General features: G+C 37.9%; 1 long non-coding RNA gene across 1 annotated transcript; it reads left to right on the top strand.

The window, feature by feature from the left end:
* The first annotated feature begins 2017 nt into the window (after window positions 1–2017).
* LOC125248010 lies at window positions 2018–26138 on the top strand. The gene is made up of 3 exons (XR_007180215.1): window positions 2018–2463; window positions 19327–19357; window positions 24846–26138. It is a non-coding gene; the product is annotated as an uncharacterized LOC125248010 (long non-coding RNA).
* Window positions 26139–26205: the final 67 nt, after the last annotated feature.

Here is a 26205-nt window from a genome sequence, read left to right as displayed (position 1 = left end):
AAATATCAGTAGACCGGGAAGATTTTAAAACAAACAGTTCATTCATAAATACGTAAGATCGCTGTGGAAATACAAACCGAAAGTCAAAAGACAACGAGCGCAGCGATGAAAAAGGGCGGGGCTACATAAGGTCTATAGTCGCAGAGCGCATTTAGTGTAATCTGAAAACCACGCCCACCGCGGGGGAAAATAATCCAACCGTCTCCATTGACTTTGTATTGCGTGAGACTGCCTCCTTGTCATTTCTGACTTATTACAAAAAACAGAACAATGCCTAAAGCTGGTATGTGACAAGGTGTGCAGCAAACAAGCTAAAAAACCCAGAACTAAGTTTTAATAAGCTACCGAACCGTAAAAGCCAGCCTTTAAGGAGACAAAAGTGGATACAGGCAATAAGAAGAGAAGCATCAGTAGGAAGAATGGGTAATTTTTGGGATCCAGACACTCAGTATGCCTCAGTAAGCCTACATGTGCAGTAAACATTTAGTCACTGTTAAGTCAAATATCCAAATGTCAGTTTTATATATTATATTTCCTGTCGCTGATTACGTTACCCTGCAGTGGGTGTAGTTCTCATAGAAATATGACATGTCGCGCTCTATCTCAATCGCCATTTAGTCCTTAAATGCTTGTTTTTTGGGTCAACAGCTTATAAAATCTTCTGGGTTTTTGGTTCTGGGTTTTTTTTTAGCTTCTTTGCTGCACATCTTGTCACATAGCAGCTTTTAGAGATTGTTCTGTTTTTGTTATAAGTCAGAAATGACAAGGAGGCAGCCTCATGCAATGCAAAGTCAATGGAGACGGTTGGATTGTTTCCCCCCCGGTGGGCGTGGTTTTCAGATTATGACACGTGTCGCTCTGTCTCTATAGACGGTTTCACGGTTACAGTTATTGATTCTATGTGGAAGTCTAAGTTTGGGCACAAAATGCTTATTTTATGTTGTTTCCGTTGAAACCATCTATAGAAGGGTGGTAAAGATTCTTAATGGAACCATCATGGAACCATAAATGGCAATAAAGAACCTTTATTTTTTAAATCTATGAAGTATAGCAAAGTATTATGCTATGCCAGTGGTTCCCAAACTTTTTAGCGTTGAGTACCCCCTGAAGGCATTACCATCCTTCCGTGTACCCCCTCTCTTCCACTTCGACTGCAGTCACACCTTTACCATTAAGGGACAATATTTGCCCCCTAAATTGATTTTCCAGTGTATTTTTACCTTTATGAATAACTTTATAAAATAAATAATGTTTTAAATAAAAATGTTCAATAGAAAAATATGCAATGATGGTGAAACCAGTAGGTGGCAGCAAGTCACTGTTTTATGAATGAGTCATCGAGTCATTCATTCAGTAACGAAGCAAGTGGCTGTGAATGAATCATTGAATCGACTCTCACAATTCGTTCAAAGCCGCAGAATTGTTCGCGAAACACAGACGTGTGTTGTAGTTCTGCTGTGGTTTTCGTTATTATTTCATTGAAAAATAGATTAAATACTGGCAGTACTGTGTTTAAAATGTACATTTTGTTTTTTGACCTGTTGTATAATAATGTCACGTTTGCAGTCATGTGGATATTGGGGAACAATTGCGTTCTTGCTCGTTATCATCATTAAATACAAGAACTCACACAAGGTATGTTTTTGTACCGGAGAAAGTTTGAGTCTTAAATCGAAATTAATTCATTATCTGCGTCTATATTTGTTCTTCATGCGAGTAAGTGCTCAATCCCCACTTTTACAAAGGTGCACTGTCGAGAACGACAGTAATTTAGCGCGATTTAAGGCAGCAGATTCGGCATCATATGCATACTGCTTGTGTGGATACAATCATTTTTGACTGCAAATGATGAGGTAATTTGATTAAATGTACTGGATTTACGACATTTTGGCAGTTAGAAATACATGCTCTATTTTAATATTATTTTAATGTAGAATTAAATGAACTACTCAGCATTTTGTTCGCGTACCCCCTTTTGTTACCTCACGTACCCCAGTTTGGGAAGCTATGCTATAATAATATTATTAGCCAACATGTTATATTATTGACCAGTAAAAGCTTGTCAGGCTTTCAGCCAAATTTCCCCAGCTAAATACCCAAACTTCACCTACACAGACTTAATGAATATGAGAACTGTCTGAGCGTTGTCTCTGATGGTTCATGCGTGAGTCAGGAACATTTGGGTCTCGGCTGGTCAAGGTTGTTCCTCTGCTGTATTTGGATCAGTGCCTGCAGACGAGACAGCTGACTTTATTTTGTGTAATTGAAAAGAGTTTGTGTGGGAGAAAAAAGGGCTGGAAAACAGTGGGCCGTCAAGTCCTACTCTAATTAAGACAGGAGCTGCCATGGTGCTTTCCATTACACCAAACAGTCCGCTGGATCTGAGAACAGAAGCTGCATATAGCAGATTAGCTGACTGACTTTAGAACAAGCCATGATGAGAATAAACAGCGTTGATGGTCTGTAAGTATTGCCAATAATAGGTGTCTTTGATTTTTGTTTTCATTTTCATTGTTTTCTCTAACAAGAGCTTGATTTTATTGGACAGGTGTGGAAGTGAATATGATAGTTGTGGAAAGTATGAAATGTGGGTAGTGTTGCATATAATTGTGTTGTTCTCCGGCAAGATTGCTGCACAAAGCATTTGAAAATGTCGGCCTGCATATTATTGGCAAAACAAAAAAGTAGTCATGATTAGCTACTGCATTTTTACAGACCACAAGGGGGTGTCATTTCTCCTGAATGCCCTGAAAGGTCAAAAAAAAAAATCATTTTTCCAATCCATGTGTTGTCACAGTCAGCAAAGTTGGATAAACAAACTTCTGCAGCATTGCTTACATAGTACAATCTTTAATCTTGAATGTAGCTGTTTTTCTTTGTTCTGATGATCATTATGGTGCTATTTACTCTTGTGTGGATTGTGTTTACTTCAAACTTATGCTTACACGCAAATAGTACAACCCCCTTTGAAACTATAAAATGTGTGCTTTCATAATTTCAAAAGATTGAACACATTAACTGTTGTCGAAGCAATGACCAACATACTGAATATCATTATTGTAGTGCTCTGCTTATTATTTAAATGATGAATAGATATCTGTGCCCATGATTGCTTTTATTACAAAAAAGGTATGAAGGTTTTGTCCTCTCAGAGAAAGCAATGTTTTTCATCTCCTCAGGGGAGTTGACAGCTTTGTAGGCGAGCTCATCAAAAAAAACGCTGACAAACAGTTTGTGTGTAATCAACTGTGTCATGAGACAATTTCAACGTCCAGCTCGCATTGGCTGCTGAGTCCCTTGATGTGTTGTACTTATGCATATTAAACACAATCCCTTTCTCCCATATTGCCTTTGCAAAAAATGAAATTGAAGCATGTCTCCTCCTCTGAATGGGATTGGCAGAAACGAAGGGCCAAGGGTCTGTGTGGCTGTCGATCCAGCCTTGTCTTCCTGTAGGACACACTCAAGTCAGGAATATCATCCTCTTCCTACTTGAAGATTTTGGACCCTGTTTGTGTGAGGGAAAAAGTTGGACATATTTAATGGCCTCTTGTAATACATACTGCCCTCCTTCCAGCACAGTGTGTCATGGTTTTGCGGTGCACGGAGAGCATTTTAAACAGCCTGAAGCCCTTGACGAGAGAGTAATTGCCTGATCGTGTTTTGATATGTATGTGTGGAGATTTTTGGCAGAAATAAATGACTACACAATTTTGTGATGGGTCACTGAAAAGTACAGGGTCAAGAGCGTGGTTATGAATCATTCAGAATGTCCTTTTCAAGTCCTGCTATTGTGATGCCTCCATGTAACATTGAAAATCCCATCAAAAATCCCAGGCTGAATAAATTCCCTACAAATCTGGATATGTACATGCTTTTTGGAGCTTCATATGCCTCTTAGGTATAAAAGCGTCTAGGTTCAGAGTATTTATTAAAAATGATTTAATTTTGATCATGCAGAATCACTGAATATGAGATTGAATAGCCGTTTGCACGACTTAATTACACATCCTAGATGAGTGTAGTTGAAAGCTCATCCCTGTTGCTAATTAACCCCACACAATCATCATGACACCCATAGCCATCGGAAATATTATTTTTTGTTCAGACGTGACCGTGATTTCAATCTCTATGACATTTATGGACCACAAACTATGATATATGCCAAGCAAATCGCTTTTAAGTGGGGGCACTTTTTCAGCCAACTGCTTGTGTGCTTTGTTTAATTGAAAGAGTCATTACGAAAGCCATATCGGCCCTAATGCTACAAGAACCATATGATTTCACATTATACTGAAAGCATTAAGTAAACAGTCGCATCAGGAAAAGCACAGAAGCCAAACGTAAAGACAAATTAAGCTTGAATTTGTTTGTGAAATAATATGAGAATGTGAAAGGGATGTGGGCAGGCATAATAACTTGAAGTGATGGGTTTTTGTAAGAAAAATATCCATATTTAAAACCTTATAAACTATAATCACTGGCTTCCAGTAACGGCCGTATGCGCGTTCATGAGAGAGTCGAGTTCTGGCGGAAAGGGTGACCTCTGACCTCCTGACGTAGGATGTAGCACGTCTTCTCTTATATCGAAAACTTTGACTCTCTCGTGAATGCACATACGGCAGTTGCTGGAAGATTTAAATTAAAATATTTTTCTTACAAAAACAAGATCGCCATTAAAGTCACCAAGAACCGGAAGTTGCGACCGACTTTACTTCAGTATTGTGACTTATTTCTGAGTGAAACAGTGTCATGACAAATTGGGTCCTCCCTCGAAATCGGGTCTCTATCAACTAATAGTTAATGATTATACTAAGTACATATGAATAATATTAATTTAAAATATGTGACCCTGGACCACAAAACCAGTCATAAGTCACACAGGTATATTTGTAGCAATAGCCAACAATACATTGTACGGTTCAAAATTATTGATTTTTCGTTTATGCCAAAAATCATTAGGATATTAAGTAAAGATCATGTTCCATGAAGATTTTTTGTAAATTTCCTACCATAAATATATCAAAAATTATTTTTGTGAGTGGATATGCATTGCTAAGGACTTCCTTTGGACAACTTTAAAGGTGCTCTAAGTGATGTCACGCGTTTTTAGGCCAAAAAATTTTTTGTCACATACAGCAAACATCTCCTCACTATCCGCTAGCTGCCTGTCCCCTGAACACACTGTAAAAAAACGCGGTCCCTGTAGTCGCCACAAGCTCCGAAAACGGCAATAAAAACAAACTGGTACAGCCTGGACCACGAAACATAATAAACATGCTCCAGCCAATAACCGACAAGAATGATTTTAAATGCGCATTCATGATTGTTTCAGGAAGCACAGAGGGGAGGGGGAGGAGGAGGAGGAGGAGGGAGGGTCTAGCTAGCCTCTGTTTTGTTTGACAACACTTCGAACGTCAACAGGACGTTACTCCACCCAGGATCACTTAGAGCACCTTTAAAAGTGATTTTCTCAGTATTTAGATTTTTTACTTCAAATATGATTGTGAATATGATGTTTGTATAAAATAAGCTATCAGGTTAATCGGGTATCTGTGTGCTATGCTAATACATAAGCTAACTAATACAGACATTAATGGTCATACTTCAAACAGCATTTATCATAACTTGATTTTGTAGGAATTGTAATCAGGCACTAAAAGTAATTTGAGCCAATGGGATCGCTTGGGGTCCAGAGACCCGATTTCGAGGGAGGACGTGATTTTTCATCACAACGGAATGTTAAATGAGAAAAATAGTGAGCGTGGCTTGTTTTTTCCCGCTGGGAATTGGATCTAGAAAAGTGGGCATTCCATTCCGCTTACTGTCAAAGCCAATAATAACCAACTGAGAAACCGCAAAGCCATACGTCACAGCAGTCTCAGACCAGTGTTGGGGTGGAGCTTATAGAATCATTAAGGGTAGGTTTAGTGGTTGGATGTGGTTGGGAATTTGTTAAAGGATTAGTTCACTTTCAAATAAAATTTTCTTGATAATTTACTCACCCCCATGTCATCCAAGATGTTCATGTCTTTCTTTCTTCAGTCAAAAAGAAAATAACATTCCAGGATTATTCTCCTTATAGTGGCCTCCAGATGGTTGAAGGTCAAAATTACAGTTTCAGTGCAGCTTCAAAGGGCTTTAAACGATACCAGATGAGGAGTAAGGGTCTTATCTAGCGAAACGATCTGTCATTTTCGAAAAAGAATGTAAATGTATATGCTTATAAACAAATTATCACCTTGCATGTGCTTCTGCCAAAACCACACTTTCGTATTCTTCAAAAAGCTTATGCTGTATGTCCTACGCCTTCCCTATTCTACTTACGGAACGAACGCAGCGGCAGTTCCATTTTTTCCATTTGTGTTTGTAAAGCATATACAGTTGTATTTTTTTCGAAAATGACCGATCGTTTCTCTAGATAAGACCCTTATTCCTCGTCTGGTATCGTTTAAAGCCCTTTGAAGCTGCACTGAAACTGTAATTTTGACCTTCACCAGTTTGGTGCCCATTGAAGTCCACTATATGGAGAAAAATCCTGGAATGTTTTTTTTATCAAAAATCTTAATTTCTTTTCAACTGAAGAAAGAAAAACATGAACATCTTGGATGACATGGGGGTGAGTAAATTATCAGGAACATTTTATTTGAAAGTTAACTAATCCTTTAAGGTAGAGCATAAATTTACCACAGGTTTATTATATTAACAACTGTTGTAATCGGCCCCTCCCCCGGTAAAAAGCGCAGCCACATTTTATGGGTAAAAATGTCCTATTGTCAGTACTAGAAATGTATTAAGCACAGCTCAATGTCACACAGAAGTCACTTTCAAACTAACCAGCAAATAACAAATAAATTTCATGCTATGTGCACTCAGTATCCTACACTCAGGAAAAACTGAAATCCTTTCCCCTAAATTGTAGAGTGGCTCCTCCACCTACTGATGGAACAGGTCTGAAGGGGACCCTTTTGATTGGCAGAAATGAAGGGCCAAGGGTCTGTGTGGGCGATGATCCAGATGGTATTCTGTTGCTTAGTGCACAGAGAATGTCAAGTCCAGGCTACCTGTAGGACACGCTCAGGGCTCAGACAGGAATATCATCCTTTTCCTACTCAAAGATTTTGGATCTGTCCTTGGTGTGCAGGATAAAGGAGAAGCCGGACATATTTAATGGCCTCTTGTAATACATTCAGCCCTTCTTCTAGCACAGTGTGTTTTTTTGGATGCACAGAGAGCATTTTAAACAGCCTGAAGCCCTTGACGAGGGAGTAATTGCCCGACCGTGTTTTGATATGTATGTGTGGACATTTTTGGCAGCAATAAATGACTGCACGATTTTGTAATGGGTCACTGAAAAGTACAGGGTCAAGAGCGCGGTTATGAATCATTCAGAATGTTCTCTTCAAGATGAGGCCTGCTATTTTGATGCCTCCATGTAACATTGAAAATCCCATCGAAAATCCCAGGCTGAAAAAAATTTCCCATAAATATATCTGGGTATGTACATGCTTTTTGTAACTTCATATGCCTCTTAGGTCTAGGCGTCTAGGTATTTATTAAATATGATTTCATTTTGGTGAATCATTGAATATGAGATTGAAGATTAAAAGGAGATTGAATAGTCGTTTGCACTTAAACGAGAGACTCAATTACACATCCTAGATGAGTGTAGTTGAAGGCTCATCCCTGTTGCTAATTAACCCCACACAACCATCATGACACCCAGATCACATAAATTATAGCCATCGGAAATATTATTTTTGTTCAGACGTGACGGTGATTTCAATCTCTATGACTTTTATGGACCACTAACAATGATGTATGCCAAGCAAATCGCTTTTAAGTGAGAGCAATCACATTTTCAGCCCACTGCTCTTGTGCTTTGTTTAATTGAAAGAGAGTCATTACAAAAGCCATATCAGCCCTAATGCTACAAGAACAAGAACCGTAATGACTTCACGGCAGATAAGTGCACTGAATATAAGATCTGAGGGTGTTCGGTGATGTTTGATCCATGGGCAGTGGATCCATTAATGGAGATTTTGTCTTAAAAATGACTATTTTACTGGTGTCGGGTCATACAAGGTCATTTTTAACAATGGCATATACAAATCACATAATTTTTCTCATTGTTCAGTTATACAGAAAGTGACAATAAACATCTATCTATCTATCTATCTATATTTGACAACAGTTATATCACAATTAAAGGAATTTCCCAGCCATGTTTTCAGGATCTGCCTTTGCTTCAAAATATTCCAATTCAAAAACGTCACTTTAGAACTAGCAACGAAACTAGTTTCAGACAAAGCCACAGCAGAACGGAGAAACACACAGTAATGGTGTTCTGTTCCTGAATGTCTCAGCATTTTTAAATGGGTTGAGTAAATGATTCAATGACTCACAAAGACAATTGTTCAGTGTTTTTGACCAAATCAGTTCAATGAATGATTCAAATAACTCGCACATAAAGACAAGTCACTTGTCGTTACCTACTGGCCTGACATAACCTGTCAAAAGAGGTGGTTGCTGGGTGTTCTTCAGTGGGTTGTACTGTTATTTAATGTGTTCTTGGATTGTTCTGCTGACGAAACACTGCAAAAATATCTTTCCAAGAAATTTCAGTAGATAAAAACTCCAGAAAACATGAGCTGTGGAAAATTATAAGTAATCTAGGAGCTTTATACAGCTTTTTACAGTGAATGCCATTGAAAACACGGTAAGTCTATCCCTCACAGCCTTCATACCCGTCATGGCGCTGCTCTGAATATGGTCTATTCTTGCAAGGATGTAATCTTCAATTCTTCAATATAAATCTGAGACTTTTATTAGCAGCATTTTCCACCAAGGAAAAGTTGTATGATCATATCATAACTAAACCCAGAATGAATTTCCTAAGGCAATAGTTTACCTGTTTGGTGGTTGTTATTGAATCAGGAATCTTAACTTAGATTAGTTAAATTTCACTAAAACATTCGCAGCATCACTATTCTGTGCTATTCTACTGATATTATTACATTTTTTCCTGTACTTCAAAGCACATGACAGCATATGATAAATACTGTCCAAGGTTGTTTCCTCATTCACTACAATTAGGCTTTATAGTGACTTTAATGAATGAGCAATTCATTAATCTAACGATTTAGCAATTTGCATATCACTTTAATACATGGCCATCATCATCTGTTAAATCAAATTCTTTTTTCATTCTTAATGAAAAGCTAGTCATTTCCTTTAAATGGACTTTCGTAATGATGGAATCAAAGCTCAGTTCAAACACTATATTGGATTTCCATATATATGTGTGTGTGTGTATATATATATACACACACACCAAGAAAGCAGAGCCATGATGGTGTTTTGCGCTCCCAGAATAATGATCTTCTCTCATTTGCAGTGCCCTCACCTCTGTCTCTTTGTCTCTTGAGAGAGACTCTTGCATTACTCTTTTCCTCTAAAAAGCTCAACCCGCTTTACCTGCTGGTCCAAGCAGCTCAGCCGCATGATAAAAATAACACTTAGAACCACCTTAAACATTTAGGACATTTGGGGCCAAGCATATTTCTTTTCATAATGCACTTTTGAGAAACCAAGGGCTTTGTGTCTTGCCTGAGCTAACTTAATTCCAGCTTTGCATGCAGGTTTTTCAGCCAGGTCTGAAAAGAAACTTGATTTTTCTTGTATGAGGCACAGGATGAACTGCTCCCTAAGACATAATTCAAAGCCATAAGTATATAGTCTAATATAAAACACAGGCTTCAAATCATATATCAGCACCCTCAGGTCCACATAGCCATCATTCAATAGTTTAAACATTATTAAAATCACCTTTTTTCACCCCACAAAACCTCATCACTCCATTGCTTCACATTAGAAGGATCATTTAGTGAAAATACATCACCTTCCTCTAATTACTTTGCCCTCTATTGGAATGAACTCTTTCCATCCATTTATTAAGTGCTACAGTTTACTTAAATTACTGCCATCCTTTTCTCTCCTTCCCTCTTTTTCCCTAAATAGACGCATTTCTAGCTGTCAGCAGAGTTTGTGGGACAGACTGAATTATGGAATCATACAAGCTTTGGGTGCTTTAATGGTTTTTCTATGGAGAAGATTACAGAAACAACACAAAAAGCCTATGCTGGATTAGGGCAGATATATTACATTGTGATGGATCACAGAGCCAGGATTTGGCAGTCAAACAGAGCATAAAAGACGACCATTTTTAGAAACATCCTATCAAAACCATCCCACCTGAGAGCCATCAAATGTTTTTTTAATTGGAAATCTTTCATCCAGGCTCTGATGCAGTGTTTCTGACATGGTCACAGAGGATGACTCAGTTTGAAATGTATTTTTTTTTTTTTAGCTCTGAAGACAATGTGAAGAAGGTTTTAACTGTTTTTGTATATACAATGAAAGTCAATGGGGTCCAAAACTACTTTGTATGGACAAAAACAGTTGAAACCTTGTTCTATCTATCTAGAAATGATTACAGAATGTTAATTTTTGGGTGAGCTATCCCTTTAAAATAAAACAAATCAATTAAATCAACTTTTGTTGAAGCCGATAGCCTCGTGGGCAGCGCTACTGGCAACCCGAGTTCGATTCTTGGCTCAAGGTCCGAATCCTGTTACCGATCCTGTTCCCCCCTCTACCCATGTGCTTTCCAAAAATAAAACTTAAAAGAAATGATGTGCTGTATTTCCGTGCATAAACCTTTCAGTGGTTTAGAACTAAAAATACTGTATATAAATCAAGTCACTGTCATTCTTTTCAGCACAAACATGCCTCCTTTATATGCAAATGAGGCTTAGAATGTGCCGCAAAAATTGGCACTATTTGCCTGGCACAATTAACCTTGAGTTAAAAGCATGAAGTTACGTAAATTTTATTTGAAATATGTACTTTATTATACGCAGTTGTGAACTTATATGCAATACAGACCTTAGACTGCATAAATGGATTAGTTGAATGAAATGTTCAAAGCCGACAATCACCCTCATTTTCCCTTCAGGAAAGGAAGCGGCAAGCTAAACCGCCGCTCAGGAGGCAGAGAAGAGCCTAGAACACTATGATCCCTGCTCTTGAGTGAGATGCTAATGATGATAAATGGTTTATGTGTGGATTAATGAGAACAGAGGACCAGACGGGGGAACCGGGAGTTCCGGGTGAATATCTCTGTGTTGTCTCGCTCTAGATGCGTAGAGCTCAATCGCTGGTGACGGTACTTCACTGTTTGCCCTTGAAAAGCAGGTCCAGTAATTATCTCTCCCCTGTGCGGAAAAGGGGGAAGGGACAGACCTGCCTGGAAGCTTCCTCATAATTACATGCTGCCTCTCCAGTAGGATCAGATGAGATGATTTTACCTGTGAACCATCTGTGTTACTCCACAGTTATTGGTGAGAGAGGATATTGAGCAGACTCTGGATTTTTTACTAACAGGAAGAGTCTCGTGGGTGTGCAGCATTACCTCAAGGACAAGAATGAAAAGACTTATGAAAGACTTGGATGTTTGTAAAATCCATGATTTTTCTGTGACTTTTCCAGTTGCACGACAAGGCTATAAGACGGAATCTACTTTTTGCATTTGAAGAGTTCATTTGCAAAAACCGATAAACGCCATTTAAAAAAACAAAAAAAAATTAACTAAGTGCTGTGCATTATTCTCCATATATAGCACGTTCTGTACCCTAAATCCATTTTGTCAGAAAAGCCGGTTTTGTCCACTGTCAGGCATCGCAAGTTCACGTTTTACAGCAGAAGCCGACAAGCGCCCTTGTTGTTTGTGTAGAGAAACCGATAAGTCGTTTTAGCGAATCAGCGCGCAGTATTCAGGTCAGGTGACAAGGCTTCTAGTCACTTCAAAAAGACGCGCTAGCTGAGGGAAGTTTTGTCAAAGCTGACTAAAAGTGATCGAGGATTTATAATTTCGACTCCTGTAAGTCCTTGTACACCATACACGACTTGCACGCTTAAACCTTGGTTGTTATTTTGCGTGTGTGTGCACGTGTGTTTGAGTGTGTTTTAAATGCAATAACAAAGCAATTACTTGGGTTTTGTTTAACTCTGAAACATGAAATGTGGAGTTATCTGCTTTTGCCAAAAAACGACTGTTGGCGTTATCTGCTTTTGCTAAAAAACAAACTTTTAATATATATAAAAACATACTTTCAATGAACTTTAATATTTTAATTTACCTGTATTTTTTCGAGTTATTTGCCTATTACTTAATCAAAACAACCCAACTGCAGTTTGATTGATATTACTTGGAATGCACAATAAAAAAAACATGATTTGTGAGAATTAATAAAAATGGAGTTAACTGTTTTTGCAAATAAACTCTTCATTTTCTGCACTGATTTTTGGACAGTGCAGAATTTGTGTCAGAGTTCACTAAACTTTACATTCTTTTATGAAATTGTTAATGCAACAGTAAATGCACCTTAAGAGCACTAGACACTTACAGTATGCGTTTACACTGGCACAAAAAAAATATATCTCACAATTCTGACATTGTTTCTCATAATTTTGTGATATAAAGTCAGAATTGCGAGATATAAACTCGCAATTGCAAGTTATAAAGTCAGAATTGCGGGATATAAACTCGCAATTGCGAAAAATAAAGTCAGAATTGCCACTCACAATTGTGAGTTTATATCTCACAATTCTGACTTTTCTCAGAATTGTGAGATATAAACTCACAATTGAGAGTTATGAAGTCCATTTCTGAGGGAAATGACTTCTCAGAATTGCGAGACTCATTTGCAGCTTTATTCTGACTTTATAACTCGCAATTGCGAGTTTATATCACACAGCAGTGTTGCCAAGTTCGCAGTTTTCCTGTGGAATTGGGCTACTTTAACGCTGTTGCCGTGGGTTGTTTGTTTTTCATGTCCGCAGGTTGAAGCAACCCCAAATAACATGATATTTAGCCCCTGGAATTTGGATTTTACCAGAGGAACCCTGCCAAAAATGAAGATTTTACCACCCAGAATGTTATTTTTAGCGGGGGACCACCCCGAAACATGATTATTGGGCTAGTTTTGAGTAGCAATTGAGGGGGTTTTGTTGTGAAAACCTGGCAACCCTGTCATACAGTTCTGACCTTATTTAACTCGCAATTGCGAGTTTATATCACGCAATTCTGAGAAAAATCTGAATTGATTTTTGCAATTGTGAGAAAAAAAGTCAGAATTGTGAGATAAATATTTATTATTTTTTATTCAGTGGCGAAAACAAGCTTCCATACAGATCAGAATTTGTTTTCCACACATGTAAACACAAAAATCCACACAAGATCCAAGTTTTTTGCATCCGTTCTGAGCCACTTCCAGCTTCCAAGCCACTACAAGGCAAGGGCGACATGTTTGGTCACAAAGATAGCTTTTTAATGTCGTATTATGTCATATTAGCAGACGTACATGTATGCGGTCACAGCTTTTTTATTAAGTTGGAAACTTTATTGTTAGGAAATTGCAGACACACAGAAGCATAGAATCCATGCTGGCAAATAATCGTGGCCACCCGACGTGAATTATAAAATAATTTTAGTATGGCCATTCAAAACCTGAGGGTCGACCATGTCGCATAGTATAATAATTTAAACATAATATGAATAATTTGATTAATGTAAACACAGATATCAGATACCGGAAAAAAACGGATATGGTCAAAAGAACAGATCTGTGTATTAAGACTTGTAGTGTATACGCAACCTTATTGGTAGCTAAAAGCGTAATTAACAAGCCAAAAAATTAGTAAATAACTAAACCAGATTCCATGTAAAGACAATGGAAGCTTTATCATACTAACCCTGAAGAGGTCATAAAAAGCTCTGTTAACACAAAAAGCACAAAATTATGATTAATTGTAATCACACAGATGGATTTCAGAGAGCTTCAGACTCAAATTAAAAGAAGATTAAATTAAAAAACCAACTCTATGCAAACAGATAATCCAAACACGAGCAGCACAGTCCAATTTCACTTCAATTAACACTTTGATAGGCCACATTAATCACGAACCGCAACAATTCAGGCCGTATCTCTTCAGCGTGTCCCTAAACAAAACACTGCAAAAGAGGAGAACAAACGAGCAGATAAAGCAAATTGGATTGGAAATTTAGTCCCACAAATGACCACGTAAATTATTGCCCATGCAAATCGTCCCACTGTTAAGCATCAAAAAAGAAAGAGGATATGCTCGCCATCCACCAAGGATAATTAAGTTCCAGAGTAGCCGGAGTCTATCAGGAAGAGTCTATCAGGAAGGCAATGCGGCAAATGGACAAAGCAGAGCTAGTACATGCATTACTTTGAAGATGCAACAGCGACGCACAGCTGTTTATTGTTGGTGACGCGTGCCTCCAGCTCAAATACCATTTCTTGGTGTATGAACATGAAGTGAAATTCAGTAAAATCCCTCAGAGACCGGCCGAGAGCCAGCACAGCACTTTCATTGTAAACATGGCTGCAGGAGAAATGAATGGAAATGTGTTCCGAAGGCGTTTTTGAATTTGCAGTCCTGAATAAGATATAAGCAATGTGAAGCTGTAAGTATCTCAAGAGACTCATCTTCTTGAAGCATTGAGATTGCATTCAACATTTCTATAACCACCAGGAATATCTCCTTTACTCGGCCATATAGCCGCCACTAAATGTGTTTAGGCTTCAGTTAGAAGCAGATGGGTTTTCTTTCCACTAGGCTAAATTATTATTGATTTTGAAGCCGAATCCTTTTCACCTGAAAGGTAAAAACATACAAGTGGGAATAATTTGAGTAATTTGCTGTGCACAGTTGCACCACGTACAAAAAAAAAAAGAGAGAGAGAGCGAAAATGGATCATTTTCATGGAATACAGCTTTGTTGGGAGCCTTTTCAAAAGATTTTCATAAATATGCTGCACTTGAACATGCATTTTATGAAAATGCACTTTTTCATTAAAATGAATCCGGATATGCTACTATAATACAGCTTGAAATATTTCACATTTCATTTTCTATTTTTCTATGTGGACTATTTCCCCTAGTACAACACTAATTGCCAACACTGAATCATTTAGAGAGAACTTCATGAAGTCATTCTGATAAAAGGTGACATTTTTCCAATATTTTTCTTTTCTCAACCCTTTCTTTTATTCAGATCGATGGCTGCAAACCTCCCATTTTCATTGTTTTCACCACCCCTGATGTTCAGAGTTGCTCAAGGCTCATTTGAATTTCAACAAGAAGCCAGTTGACGCTTATGTCAGTCTACACAGATTAATGGAGTGGAACTTTCCTCACAGTGTGCGGGCAAACACAAGGCCCTGAATGTGTAAACAAGCGGCACAGGCTCAGTACATCAGCCCAGATAAAGGTCTTCCACACAGAGAGTCAGTGTACTAAGGGATACAATCCGCGCGGCTGCCTCAGAAAATAATCATGAGGGTTGCATTTCAAGAAGCTAACTGGCTTGTCCTCGATTTCTCCTCTAGCCCTTCACATCAGAACCCTTCTAGTTCGTATTCAAGTTTTGCCTTACTCTTTCCAGGAAAGGAAAGACACAACTGCAATATTAACTAGAGCTCGGGCACCTTAAGGCGAGGCTCAGATTGATCATAATTTTGCTTCGCGAGTGACCTTGTTGATTTAAAATCTCTTGCTCTTTGACATGGCAAAGATCTAAGAGGCTCTGATTTTAAAATGTCTTGGATCAATTAACAGTTTTAGTTTTTGCTTCCTTTTATTCTATGGCTATGGGTTATACTGGAGGAGCCTTTTTGCACCCTGTGGTTTTTCGAAGATCCGGTGTCATGGAATACTGTAATCTTAAAGGGAAGTCGATGTGAGCGGAGAATGCTAAGTGCCTCTGTAGCGATTTGCCATCTGTGGAATTAATTGTCTGTAAAAAGTTGAATGCTGGGGAAAGGAGGGGTTGAATTGATTCTCATTGATTTGCTCCAAGGCTTTGATCCACGAGAAAATGCCTTGTAATCATGCTTCAGGAGCCATAAACGAGACTAAGAGCTAAGTCATTAATAGCAACGATTTTTAGAAATTGCGTTCTATAAAAACCCCCTTGGGGTGATAAAGCGGTAGCATAGCTGTAAGTTTAAGCACCATAGCCCTTTATAGGGTTCTGTTTTCATAAGCCCTCAAATATAGCTGAATTCAGGAAACAGGGCAGAAAATGAGAGGCTGAAATGGTGCCTTATGGGATTTTGTAGGTGTTACCCTTCACAGTTCATTATTCACTTATTGTTAGTTTTTCCATGAAACACAATGCATGTATCACGTGTTTGTGATATTGCTTTTATACAACAGTTAACTAATAAGCAATTATAATCATTCTTAAGAAACTTATATTTTAGACATAGTACTTTGTCTTATCTTCTCTCCGCCAAACGAACATAGCTCCAAATACAGAATGAACTGTTTCGCGTCTCCAAGCATTCTTGATTGAATCAGTGATTATGAATGAATCGTTTGAGTGAATAATTCAATGACTCCCATGTAAAAACTGTGGCTGTATCCGAAATCGCATACTCTCTTGAGTAGGTACTCTCTTGAGTTTGAATTTTTAATTACTTCACCACTGCTAAAAAAGTATGTTCTATATAGTATAGGGGTTTTCACACCAGAGGAACCTTTTCATAGTTCCTAGAACCATTGGCTGAAGTACAAGGTTTTTACCGTTTTCGCACCGCAGGAACGAGGAACGATTTTAGTTCTAGGAACTCCTTTTGGGGAACTAAAGCCGCGTTTCCACCAAAATTACCCGGAACAATTGTACCAGGAACTTTTCTCCCAGGAACTTTTTGTCCCCCCCAGACCTGTTGCCTTCTGCGTTTCCACGCGGTCTAAAGTACCGTTAAGATTAGGCTAATTTGTCCGATGACGTAGTACTGCGCGCAACTGTTTCTTCCTGTCAGTGACGGACCATAATCATTCTTGTGCGACAGAAAAAGCAGTATGGAGGAGATTCAAGGAATGCTGCTTCTGCTCATGGTGTATTGGTTTACTAAAGAAATAATGAACCAAACGGCAGAAAACACATGAGCACTGATAGTAAAGCGTATACAGAAAGCTCGTAATTCTTGATATAAAATGAGACCACGTGTCTTCTGTCTTATCAGCAATTGCCGACATCGACCATGAGATGGCTGGGAAGAACGCGCACCATCGGGCAGAAAGAACAAGATTGGTAAGAAAACAATCAATCAAAATTATCCAAAGTTGTGAAGAATGTTATTATGCAATTTACTGCTGCGTGGAGTTGACCAATCAAATGCGCCGTGAATCCGACCAATCAAATGCGCCGTGAATCCGACCAATCAGCATGTTCAGTGCCTAGTCCCACCCCCGAAAGTTCCTGAACTTTGAAAAAGTACCACCTCGCCATCAGGGACTTTTCTGAGGGGGAAATTTTACCTGGAACTTTTTTTAGTTCCTGGTTCCTGCGGTGGAAACACACCGAGTACCAGCCCAAAGTCCCTAGTTTCTGGGTAAAGTTCCTGCGGTGGAAACGGGGCTTAAATTAGCTCCTACTTCAGAGTAGGGTCTAAACCAGCACTATAGGAACTATCAGTGACGTAAGTGTATGTTGATTGGTCAAACACAGACACCCGGCATTTTTAAAAAAAGCCTTGTAAACATACTTACTTCACGAACATGGAAAACAGCAATAATGGCATTTACCTGCTGTCAGCAGGGTTGTGTTCTTTTCTCTGCCTTGATGATATGTAATACTGAAAGTTGTCATAAGAGATTTCGTCTCTTAGACCCACTTTTTGCTCTTTCAATTATGCGTTTACATTCCATCTCCGTTGTCACGAAACCCACGACACACAACAAACACAGCTCCGATTACGACGTCTTCCACCGGTTTTAAGCGTTTGTAAATGCTGCGCTTAAAGGATTAGTCCACTTTTAAATAAACTTTTCCTGATAATTTACTCACCCCCATGTCATCCAAGATGTCCATGTCTTTCTTTCTTCAGTCGAAAAGAAATTAAAGTTTTTGATGAAACTTTCCAGGATTATTCTCCTTATAGTAGACTTCAATGGGCACCAAACAGTTTAAGGTCAAAATTAGTTTCACTGCAGCTTCAAATTGTTCAACACGATCCCAGATGAGAAATAAGGGTCTTATCTAGTGAAACCATCGCTCATTTTCTGAAAAAAATTGAAAGTTTTTAACCAGTTTTTACCAGAAATGCTCATCTTGAACTAGCTCTCTTCTTCTCCTCTATTTGAATTCCAGCAGTGTAGGCACTGCTAAGCGTAATACTGCCCTCCACAGGTCAAAGTTTGAACTAATTGGTATATACTATTGAACTAGCATATTGCATATAAAAATTAGTTCAAAACTTTGACCTATGGAGGGCAGTAATACACATAGCAGTGTCTACACTGCTGGAATCCTAATAGAGGAGAAGAAGAGAGCTAGTTCAAGATGAGCATTTCTGGTTAAAACTTATATAATTTTCCATTTTTTTTAGAAAATGAGCAATGGTTTCACTAGATAAGACCCTTATTTCTCATCTGGGATCGTGTTGAACAATTTGAAGCTGCAGTGAAACTAATTATGACCTTCAACTGTTTGGTGCCCATTGAAGTCTACTATAAGGAGAATAATCCTGGAATGTTTTCATCAAAAACTTTAATTTCTTTTCGACTGAAGAAAGAAAGACATGGACATCTTGGATGACATGGGGGTGAGTAAATTATCAGGAAAAGTTTATTTAAAAGTGGACTAATCCTTTAAAGACGGGAATAGGCCACTTCAGAGTTCCTATTCCCGGTGATAATGCAACTAGGAACATGGCCCGGGGGAGAAATTAGTTCCCGGGGAACTATCCTAGTGGCTAGTTTGAGAACTATTAGGTGCGAAAGCCCCTTATGTGTCTAGTATGAATGTAATCTGGAAGTACTATATTCGCCATGTTGTCTTTATCATGTGACCTACCATCGTCGGTTATGTTGCTTCATTGCCATTTACAAATCCTCTTCCATGGCCTCATTGGATAGTAAAGTGTCCATTGTATGCACACTTCAGAATCTCGCCAGAAGAATTAGGTCATATGGGTACATTTGCCTACTTTTTTATGAGTACTGTGAATTCGGACATACTTCTTTTGTCACATACTGTTTTTTGCCTACAATAGGGAAGTATGTGATTTCGGATGCAGCCACTCACTTGTTATGTTCAGGAATGAATCAGTATATCATTTGAGTGAATGACTCAGTGACTCTTATACACACCTACATGTGTAACAATGTAACCTGCAGAAAGAGTCACTGATAAATCCCTAACACTAATGCATTTTTTTGTGTTTTATAGCAAAAATAACTGCAAGCTTGAAACAACGTGGGTGAGTAAATAAAATTTTTAAATTTTTGGATGAACTGTTCCTTAGGATGCATCTTCTTAAATACATGATGCCATAATTGTTTATATTCAGACTTATTCAAATAGGACTTAAAATGTGAAAAGATTTCCATTGATGTGTGCACCCGCATTGATGAGTATAAGACGACAGATCCGACAGCTGGAGTTGAGACATGGCATTCGTGTCTTGCTGTTTGACCTCATTCTCTAAACACTTTGCACTTGAGATTGATGCCAGCCCTAACATGGGCTTCGAGATGTGAGGTCAGAGCTGGCAAAGGGGTGGAGAGGACGTTGTTTGTCCCAGTAGATAATGCAGAGGCGCCGTTGCTTGCCTGTCTGTCAGGCACAGCTGTTTGTGTTTGCATTCGGCCATGTGTATGCATGGCAAAGACACCTAAACAGTCCTAGCGCTGCAGAGCTGTCACTGTTTGTCACATTCACGCAGAGCGGGACTGTTTTTGAAAGGGCGCCAGGCCGGAGGACATGAGCTGGAGCAGAGGTTAAAATAACCCCCTGAAACTGACGCATGGAACAGGATGGCAGCCTGCCGGTAATTGGAGGATCGTGGCGGCTTTCTCTGCTGCTCTTTTGATGGGGAGGAAGTTGATCCACTTAATGTCAAAGCCCACGTGAATGTGCCACAGGTTATGTTACGAGTGATTAGAGAGTGATTGACAACTGCAAATCCCTGCAGACTCTAAAACATCATGTGTCTTGATTTTTTTTTTAGTCTTTCATTAATTGCGTTTTACCCTCATGTTGTACACATAAAATGCTCTTTCAAAACCTACTGTTTTTTCCTTTATAAGCAATTACACGTGCAGCCAGGGTCAAATCACACATGGTGACATGTCAGGGCTCACGGAAACAATTTGATTGTGTTTCTTACAGCCATCATGTCAGCTCTAAAAGAAAAGAAGAGAGGCCACTTAAGACCATTTTCTAAGCCTAGCCATGTAGCTGTCGGATTACAGTGATTTTCTGTCATTCTCAGTCTGGGCTGGATTATGGGTAAATCCCATGAGTGACCCAACACTGCTCTAATACAGACCCTCAACCAGCCTCTATGTTTGATATTTATGTCAAAACAGCCTGTCCAGTCCTTGAAATAGTGTACTCTTGAGGGTTTTATCCAGAGAATAGTAGGGACAATCGAATTGTCCCAGACGAGCAGCCCTTTGAGAATGATGGCCTGGTTATGGCAAGATATTGTTGACAATGCACACATACACAATATTTGGGCAATATTGGGAAGCGGGATGAGACTGGGAAGTGGCCCAAGCTGAATATTTCATGTGTGACACCTGTTCATGTCTCCAGCCATATGCAACATCTGGATGTGGTATTCAGTGTTGGGGGTACTGCATTACTAGTAACTTGAGTTAAGTAATCAGATTACTTTTTCAAGTAACTAGTAAAGTAACGCATAAAAAAAAAAAGTACAACAAAATATCTAAGTTACTTTTTCAAATAAATAACGCAAGTTAGTTTTTCACATTTATTGACTGACAGCTCTACTGTCCCCATATTGAAAGAAATAGGGTAAGTTCAGAGGCATGTGCGCTGTGTGAACATGATGGTTATTGTAGTTCTAGACTAAATGTGAACATGCGTTTACTCATCTCATCTGAACAAAACATTCAGTACAGTGAAATACAATCTCAGAATTTAACGCAAACCTGTAATAATTAAATATATTAAATTACACAAATATACTTTATGTATTTAATCTCACTTTATTAACCAATGTCTTTGCTGCTGACCTGCAATGATCCAATTCAACCATACAAATAATCCAAAATTACTTTAGATTAGATTTAGAGTGAATTGAGAGTGTTGAACTTCCATCTCCTGTATCCTATTCTTCTTTAATCCAGAATGGCAGCACAGCTGAAAGGTTTGTTTGAGCTGCGTCCTCTACTGTACAGGAGTAAATATGCATTTCCTTCAGCCTGAGGCTTATTCATTTCACTTTTGGTGCGAAAGTGCCTTTACATTTGCTTTTTACATTTACATTACTTTTTTTGTTATTAAAAACAATCAAGCAAGCCCAGCCAAGGTGAGAAAAAGTAATGCAAAATGAGCCTGGTCTCATTAGAAAAACATACCTGTGGGAACATTTTTACGAGTCGCAAAATACTTACCAATACGTACATATCACTGCAGTTTCAATGTGAAATATCCACTGAGTGGCGCAAGAACTTGTCGATCTTTTTTGCCGGAACAGATAAACGAGAAAATGATACGTTTTTATGACGTTGGTTCTTATACGAATCACCGCAGTTCTGATTTGAAATTTTTCCGGTGATTGTCGCTAAAAGTCTAATGCTCCATTACGTTTTAAAATAATGTACCACCAACAATACACCTAAACCTACCCGATAGTGTTAACAAAAGCAAATGTGACATAAAAAGCATCCGTAATAATGCCGTTTTAGCTTGTTTTGATCTCTCATCTTTGAGCCTTTTTACCGTGACTCATTTTTCCCCGGATTCGTACCCAAGTCTTCCTCGTCCTAAGTACAACTCCATATCAGCTGAGCTACCGAGCAAGCATGTTATGTCAGAAAAGCGAAACATATCAAGCTGGTTAAGCGATGCAAAGTCCAAAATGTATTGTTTACAAATCGTGCACTTTGGTAAAAAATTGTTTTGAAGTCATAACATAATATTGTGCAAGGATACATAAAAACAAGTCTTTATTAATCCATAATCTGACCCTGTAATCGTAACTGTGTATGAAAACGATTAAAGGCGCTTGCTGTTTTACTGCCTCTAGTGTTCATTTCTGTTGGAAACTGCAGTGATACGTATGTACTGGAACGTATTTTTGAAACTCGTGAAAACCTTCCCACAGGTACATCTTTCCATGAGACCAGGTTGCACAAAAGTAATGTAACGCATTACTTTTAGTAAAAAGTAACTGAGTAACGCAATTAGTTACTTTTTTAGGGAGTAACGCGATATTATAATGCATTACTTTTAAAAGTAACTTTCCCCAACACTGGTGGTATTTGACTTGGTTCATGCATGAATAATGATTATTTCTCCTATTTTTTCATTTACATTGCCTTTGCCGTTATCTAAGGATATGTTTACGAAAACGATGTACTAAAAATGAAAACATTTTTCCTTTGCATTTTTCATGTACAGACGACATTGGCAAAACCCTGTTCACATGAATCCGTGATAATGGCTAAAAATGCTGTATTATGCTGCCAGACCAGTAGTTGGCGATGTCACTTTGTAAAGAAACACTACACGCCTATAAACTGAACACGTAATACGCATGCGAACAGTGTGATTTTAAAAAACTTGCACTTTGAATCCCATTTTCATTGCATTTACAGGCCCTCGAAACGCCAATGTCGTGTAAATGAACGGCCAAAGCACATAAAGTTTTGTGTTTTTAGTTATGAGTTTAACTGTGTTGTGTAAACGGCCCCTAAAACGAATCTCAAAATGAATAATATCCATTTTTCATACTGTACATTATAATGTTGTGATGCAAACTCACTTGTAGCATTTAAAATGACTGATTTTAGTTTTTAGTGTTTTACTTTTAATTTATTTCGAATTTTATTTTCAGCCATTTATCAGTTATCGGCCATTTTAATTAGTTTTTCACAATTTTGTGATAGTGAAGGCCTCTTAAATAAGCTCTAGGAATAAACAGGTAAATATTTAAGAGTGCAGTCTGTAAAGTGCAAATGCAGCCCCACAAGCAATTAGATTTACGTTTTGAAAAACTGCTGCTTGGGACTTCAGCGCCGTTAATAGGCTAGCAGTTTAGTTTAGGATTACTCTAAGTCAATTGAGTGCATAAAATCAAATTGTGTGTTCAAGTAGCAAAGAGACATTGTGACTCATAGGGTTCACCATGCCCTTAAAAACTAGTGGATATAAAATAGTAAGCAAGCTCTGTTTCAGATTGTTTTCTCTTATTTCTCCTTTTAACAAGGTTCATTAACCTCAACATATGCTCATTCCACACTCTCTAAAGGCCATTTATCTATTCCTGTTTTAAAATATCTTACTGTTGTTCAACATTAAACCATCCTGCAGAGATAATTTGATAAGTAATGAGTTGTTCTGTTCACTTCTCGCATTTTGTGGTCGTTTAGATGAGGGTGGTTGGACTCTATCTGATCCTCTAACCTACATTTCTTTGTGATATGTTATCATTAACCCAGAAATGTTGCTGTATTTCTAGCTTACGGTTCTGCACTCTAAGCAGATGCTGCGTTTTAAATGCTCTGTGAAGACTCATTTAGAAATCTGTATTGTATTAGATTATTTTTAAAAGAATTAATGTGTTTCTGTTCCACCAGATGTTCTCCCATTTGGTCACCAAAATAGCACATTATCTTTAAAGACAAGGGATATAAATTCAAAATGAGTGTCTAGAATATCTGCCGACTATCCAACAATAGGCTTTGTGGGCTCTTAACTGTGCATACCATGTAAAACATCTCTATGGCAACAGCTCATCAAATCTACAGACAAAAAGCCATTCAATATTTGTCAGGACTAGCTTTTTCAGCATTATTTAGTTTTTTGATTCAGATCAATGTTTGATTATATACAGGTTTTTGTGAGGCTTTTCCCTCTGAATTCAGTACATAATTTGTGCTATTTCAATTTATGATGTGTTCATACATGTATATTCTCATATTCAAGAACTTTTTATAGTATTAGAACATATTTGTGAAACAACTTGTGTAAGAATGGCACAAAATGACTTAAAATCATTCTGTCTGACTGATTTACAGTTTATAGTCAATGGATGTTTGACTATAAACTGAATGGCTGATTGTCTATGTCATATGTCAAATCGGAATTAGAATCTAACATTTGTATCACAAATTTGGATTTTTTTTAGCTCAAATTGTGCTAAAAATGTAACATTTTAGATTTATAAAAAGCAGGCAAGGGATCTATAAAAAGACGATTTGCTCTTTTAATGTGGGACTTTCATTGCTGTAGCAGCCATATTGAGACATTTCTCCCATTCGTTTTTCTATGTATGGTCCATCTTCTCCTCCTTATACTCTCTCTGGTATAGTGTGAAAGCATTTGATAGCGTATAAAAGATTTAGCTTGTTTCATAAGACAGAAAACAGCCCAGATGTCTCAGTAAGTTGGGGTATATCATTTATTTATTCAATAAATTTTCCGTGCTTCAGAATTATTGGACCGTGTAAAGTGCGAGCTAAAGCTTAAGGTGAAATAAATCCACAAAAATACTAATATAACCATCTATGCTGCGGTATGACATCCAAATGATTTTGATTGGTTGGTGACAAAAGAAAGTTCCAATTTGCATTTCAGGTCTTGTTGTTATTCAAGTCATTCTCGACCTTATACAGTGCAATTTTAATGCAAAAATGTAAAGTATTCAATTAATTGCTGTTACTTTCCATTCCTCTCTCTCTCTCTCTCTGCTTCTCTTTTTCCCCTCTATTTAGGTCATCAGCATTGCAGAGTCTCTGTAGCGGCAGCTTATTCCCTCTCTTCAAAAAACAGGTTTGTTTCGCCAGACACACTTCATCAACGGGACAAAGATGAGGCCATTATCGAGAAAAATAATTGAAGCGTTAAAGATCCATAAAGGGCGATCAAAGATGTCATCCCTCAATTCATCCGTCCCTTGATGCAAGTCAACATGATTGCAGTGAAACATCAGATGGCTCTAATTGCAAAAAACAAAATCTTTTGTTGATTGCCGAGACCTGGCCGACAGGTTGCCCACTGGGATTTTAAAGATGTATAACCAAATCTCCTTCAAGTGCCGGTGTTAAAAAGCCCTCTCTGTGGGTTTTGCATGAATACAGTTGATTATTCACAGAGAGCCAAACCATGATTACAATCAGGTTGTATTACTGTGATCAACACGGTATGACATTCAATCAGGGGTTTTAATCGAGAGAATGAACGATAGCAATCAGTTTGTTAGAGCCAAATAGTCTATTCTTGCCAGAAATTCACACTATATTTACCAGAAGCTATGATAAGGAATAAAATATGTCATAATTATGGTCTGTTTTGAAAACAGTTCATTGTCCAAAAGTCAGAATTAATGTCAAAAAGTTAAAATATATTTAATTGAAAAGAATTCATGACACTATCCTTGTTGAGGCCTAGAAAGACAACAAAGTCTGAAAATATTTTGTCTGAGAGCATATAATGTGATTTTTTTTTTCTTAGAGGACACAAAAAGGACAAATTAAATCTATTCACGTACTTCCATTCACTCACAGTCTGACCGACCCATTTACTGTATGTGTTTTTGTCTTCACCCTGCAAACATTTCACACTTCTGCACTGTGAGACTCAATATGCCTCCCAAGATTTATTCTTTTGTATTTATTTGCATACTGAGATCTCCCTCACTTGTCTTTTATCAAAAGTCTTTCTATGAATACAATTTGTATTTAATGATCTTATGTGGACTCTCTTGTCAAAAATTTTTAAGCTACAATGGGCCAAGCTCTGTCTGAGAAGCTAAATAAACATACGCGAAGAATGGTGAATCCAGAACTACGGTTTTAAGTTTTTATACATTGTGACCAGTAGGTGGTGCTTTGCAAATACATTTTTTAATAACACATTCTTTCTGTTTTCAGTGTTGTGGTAATGCTTTTTTATTCAAAATGGCAGATACACAAAAATGAAACAATTTTCTAGATTTTTTGACTGGCAGGTTGTTGTAATAGCTAGAGCTGCACGATTCAAGATAAATCAAGAACCACATTTTTTTTTTTTTTAATAGAGATCACGATTCTGAACAAACAACATCTAAACAAAATAACATGCAATTTACTAGAG

This window comes from Megalobrama amblycephala, linkage group LG15 (genome assembly GCF_018812025.1).
Source record: "Megalobrama amblycephala isolate DHTTF-2021 linkage group LG15, ASM1881202v1, whole genome shotgun sequence".
NCBI classification, from domain to species: Eukaryota; Metazoa; Chordata; class Actinopteri; order Cypriniformes; family Xenocyprididae; genus Megalobrama; species Megalobrama amblycephala.
This window is presented reverse-complemented; position numbering and strand designations above follow the sequence as displayed.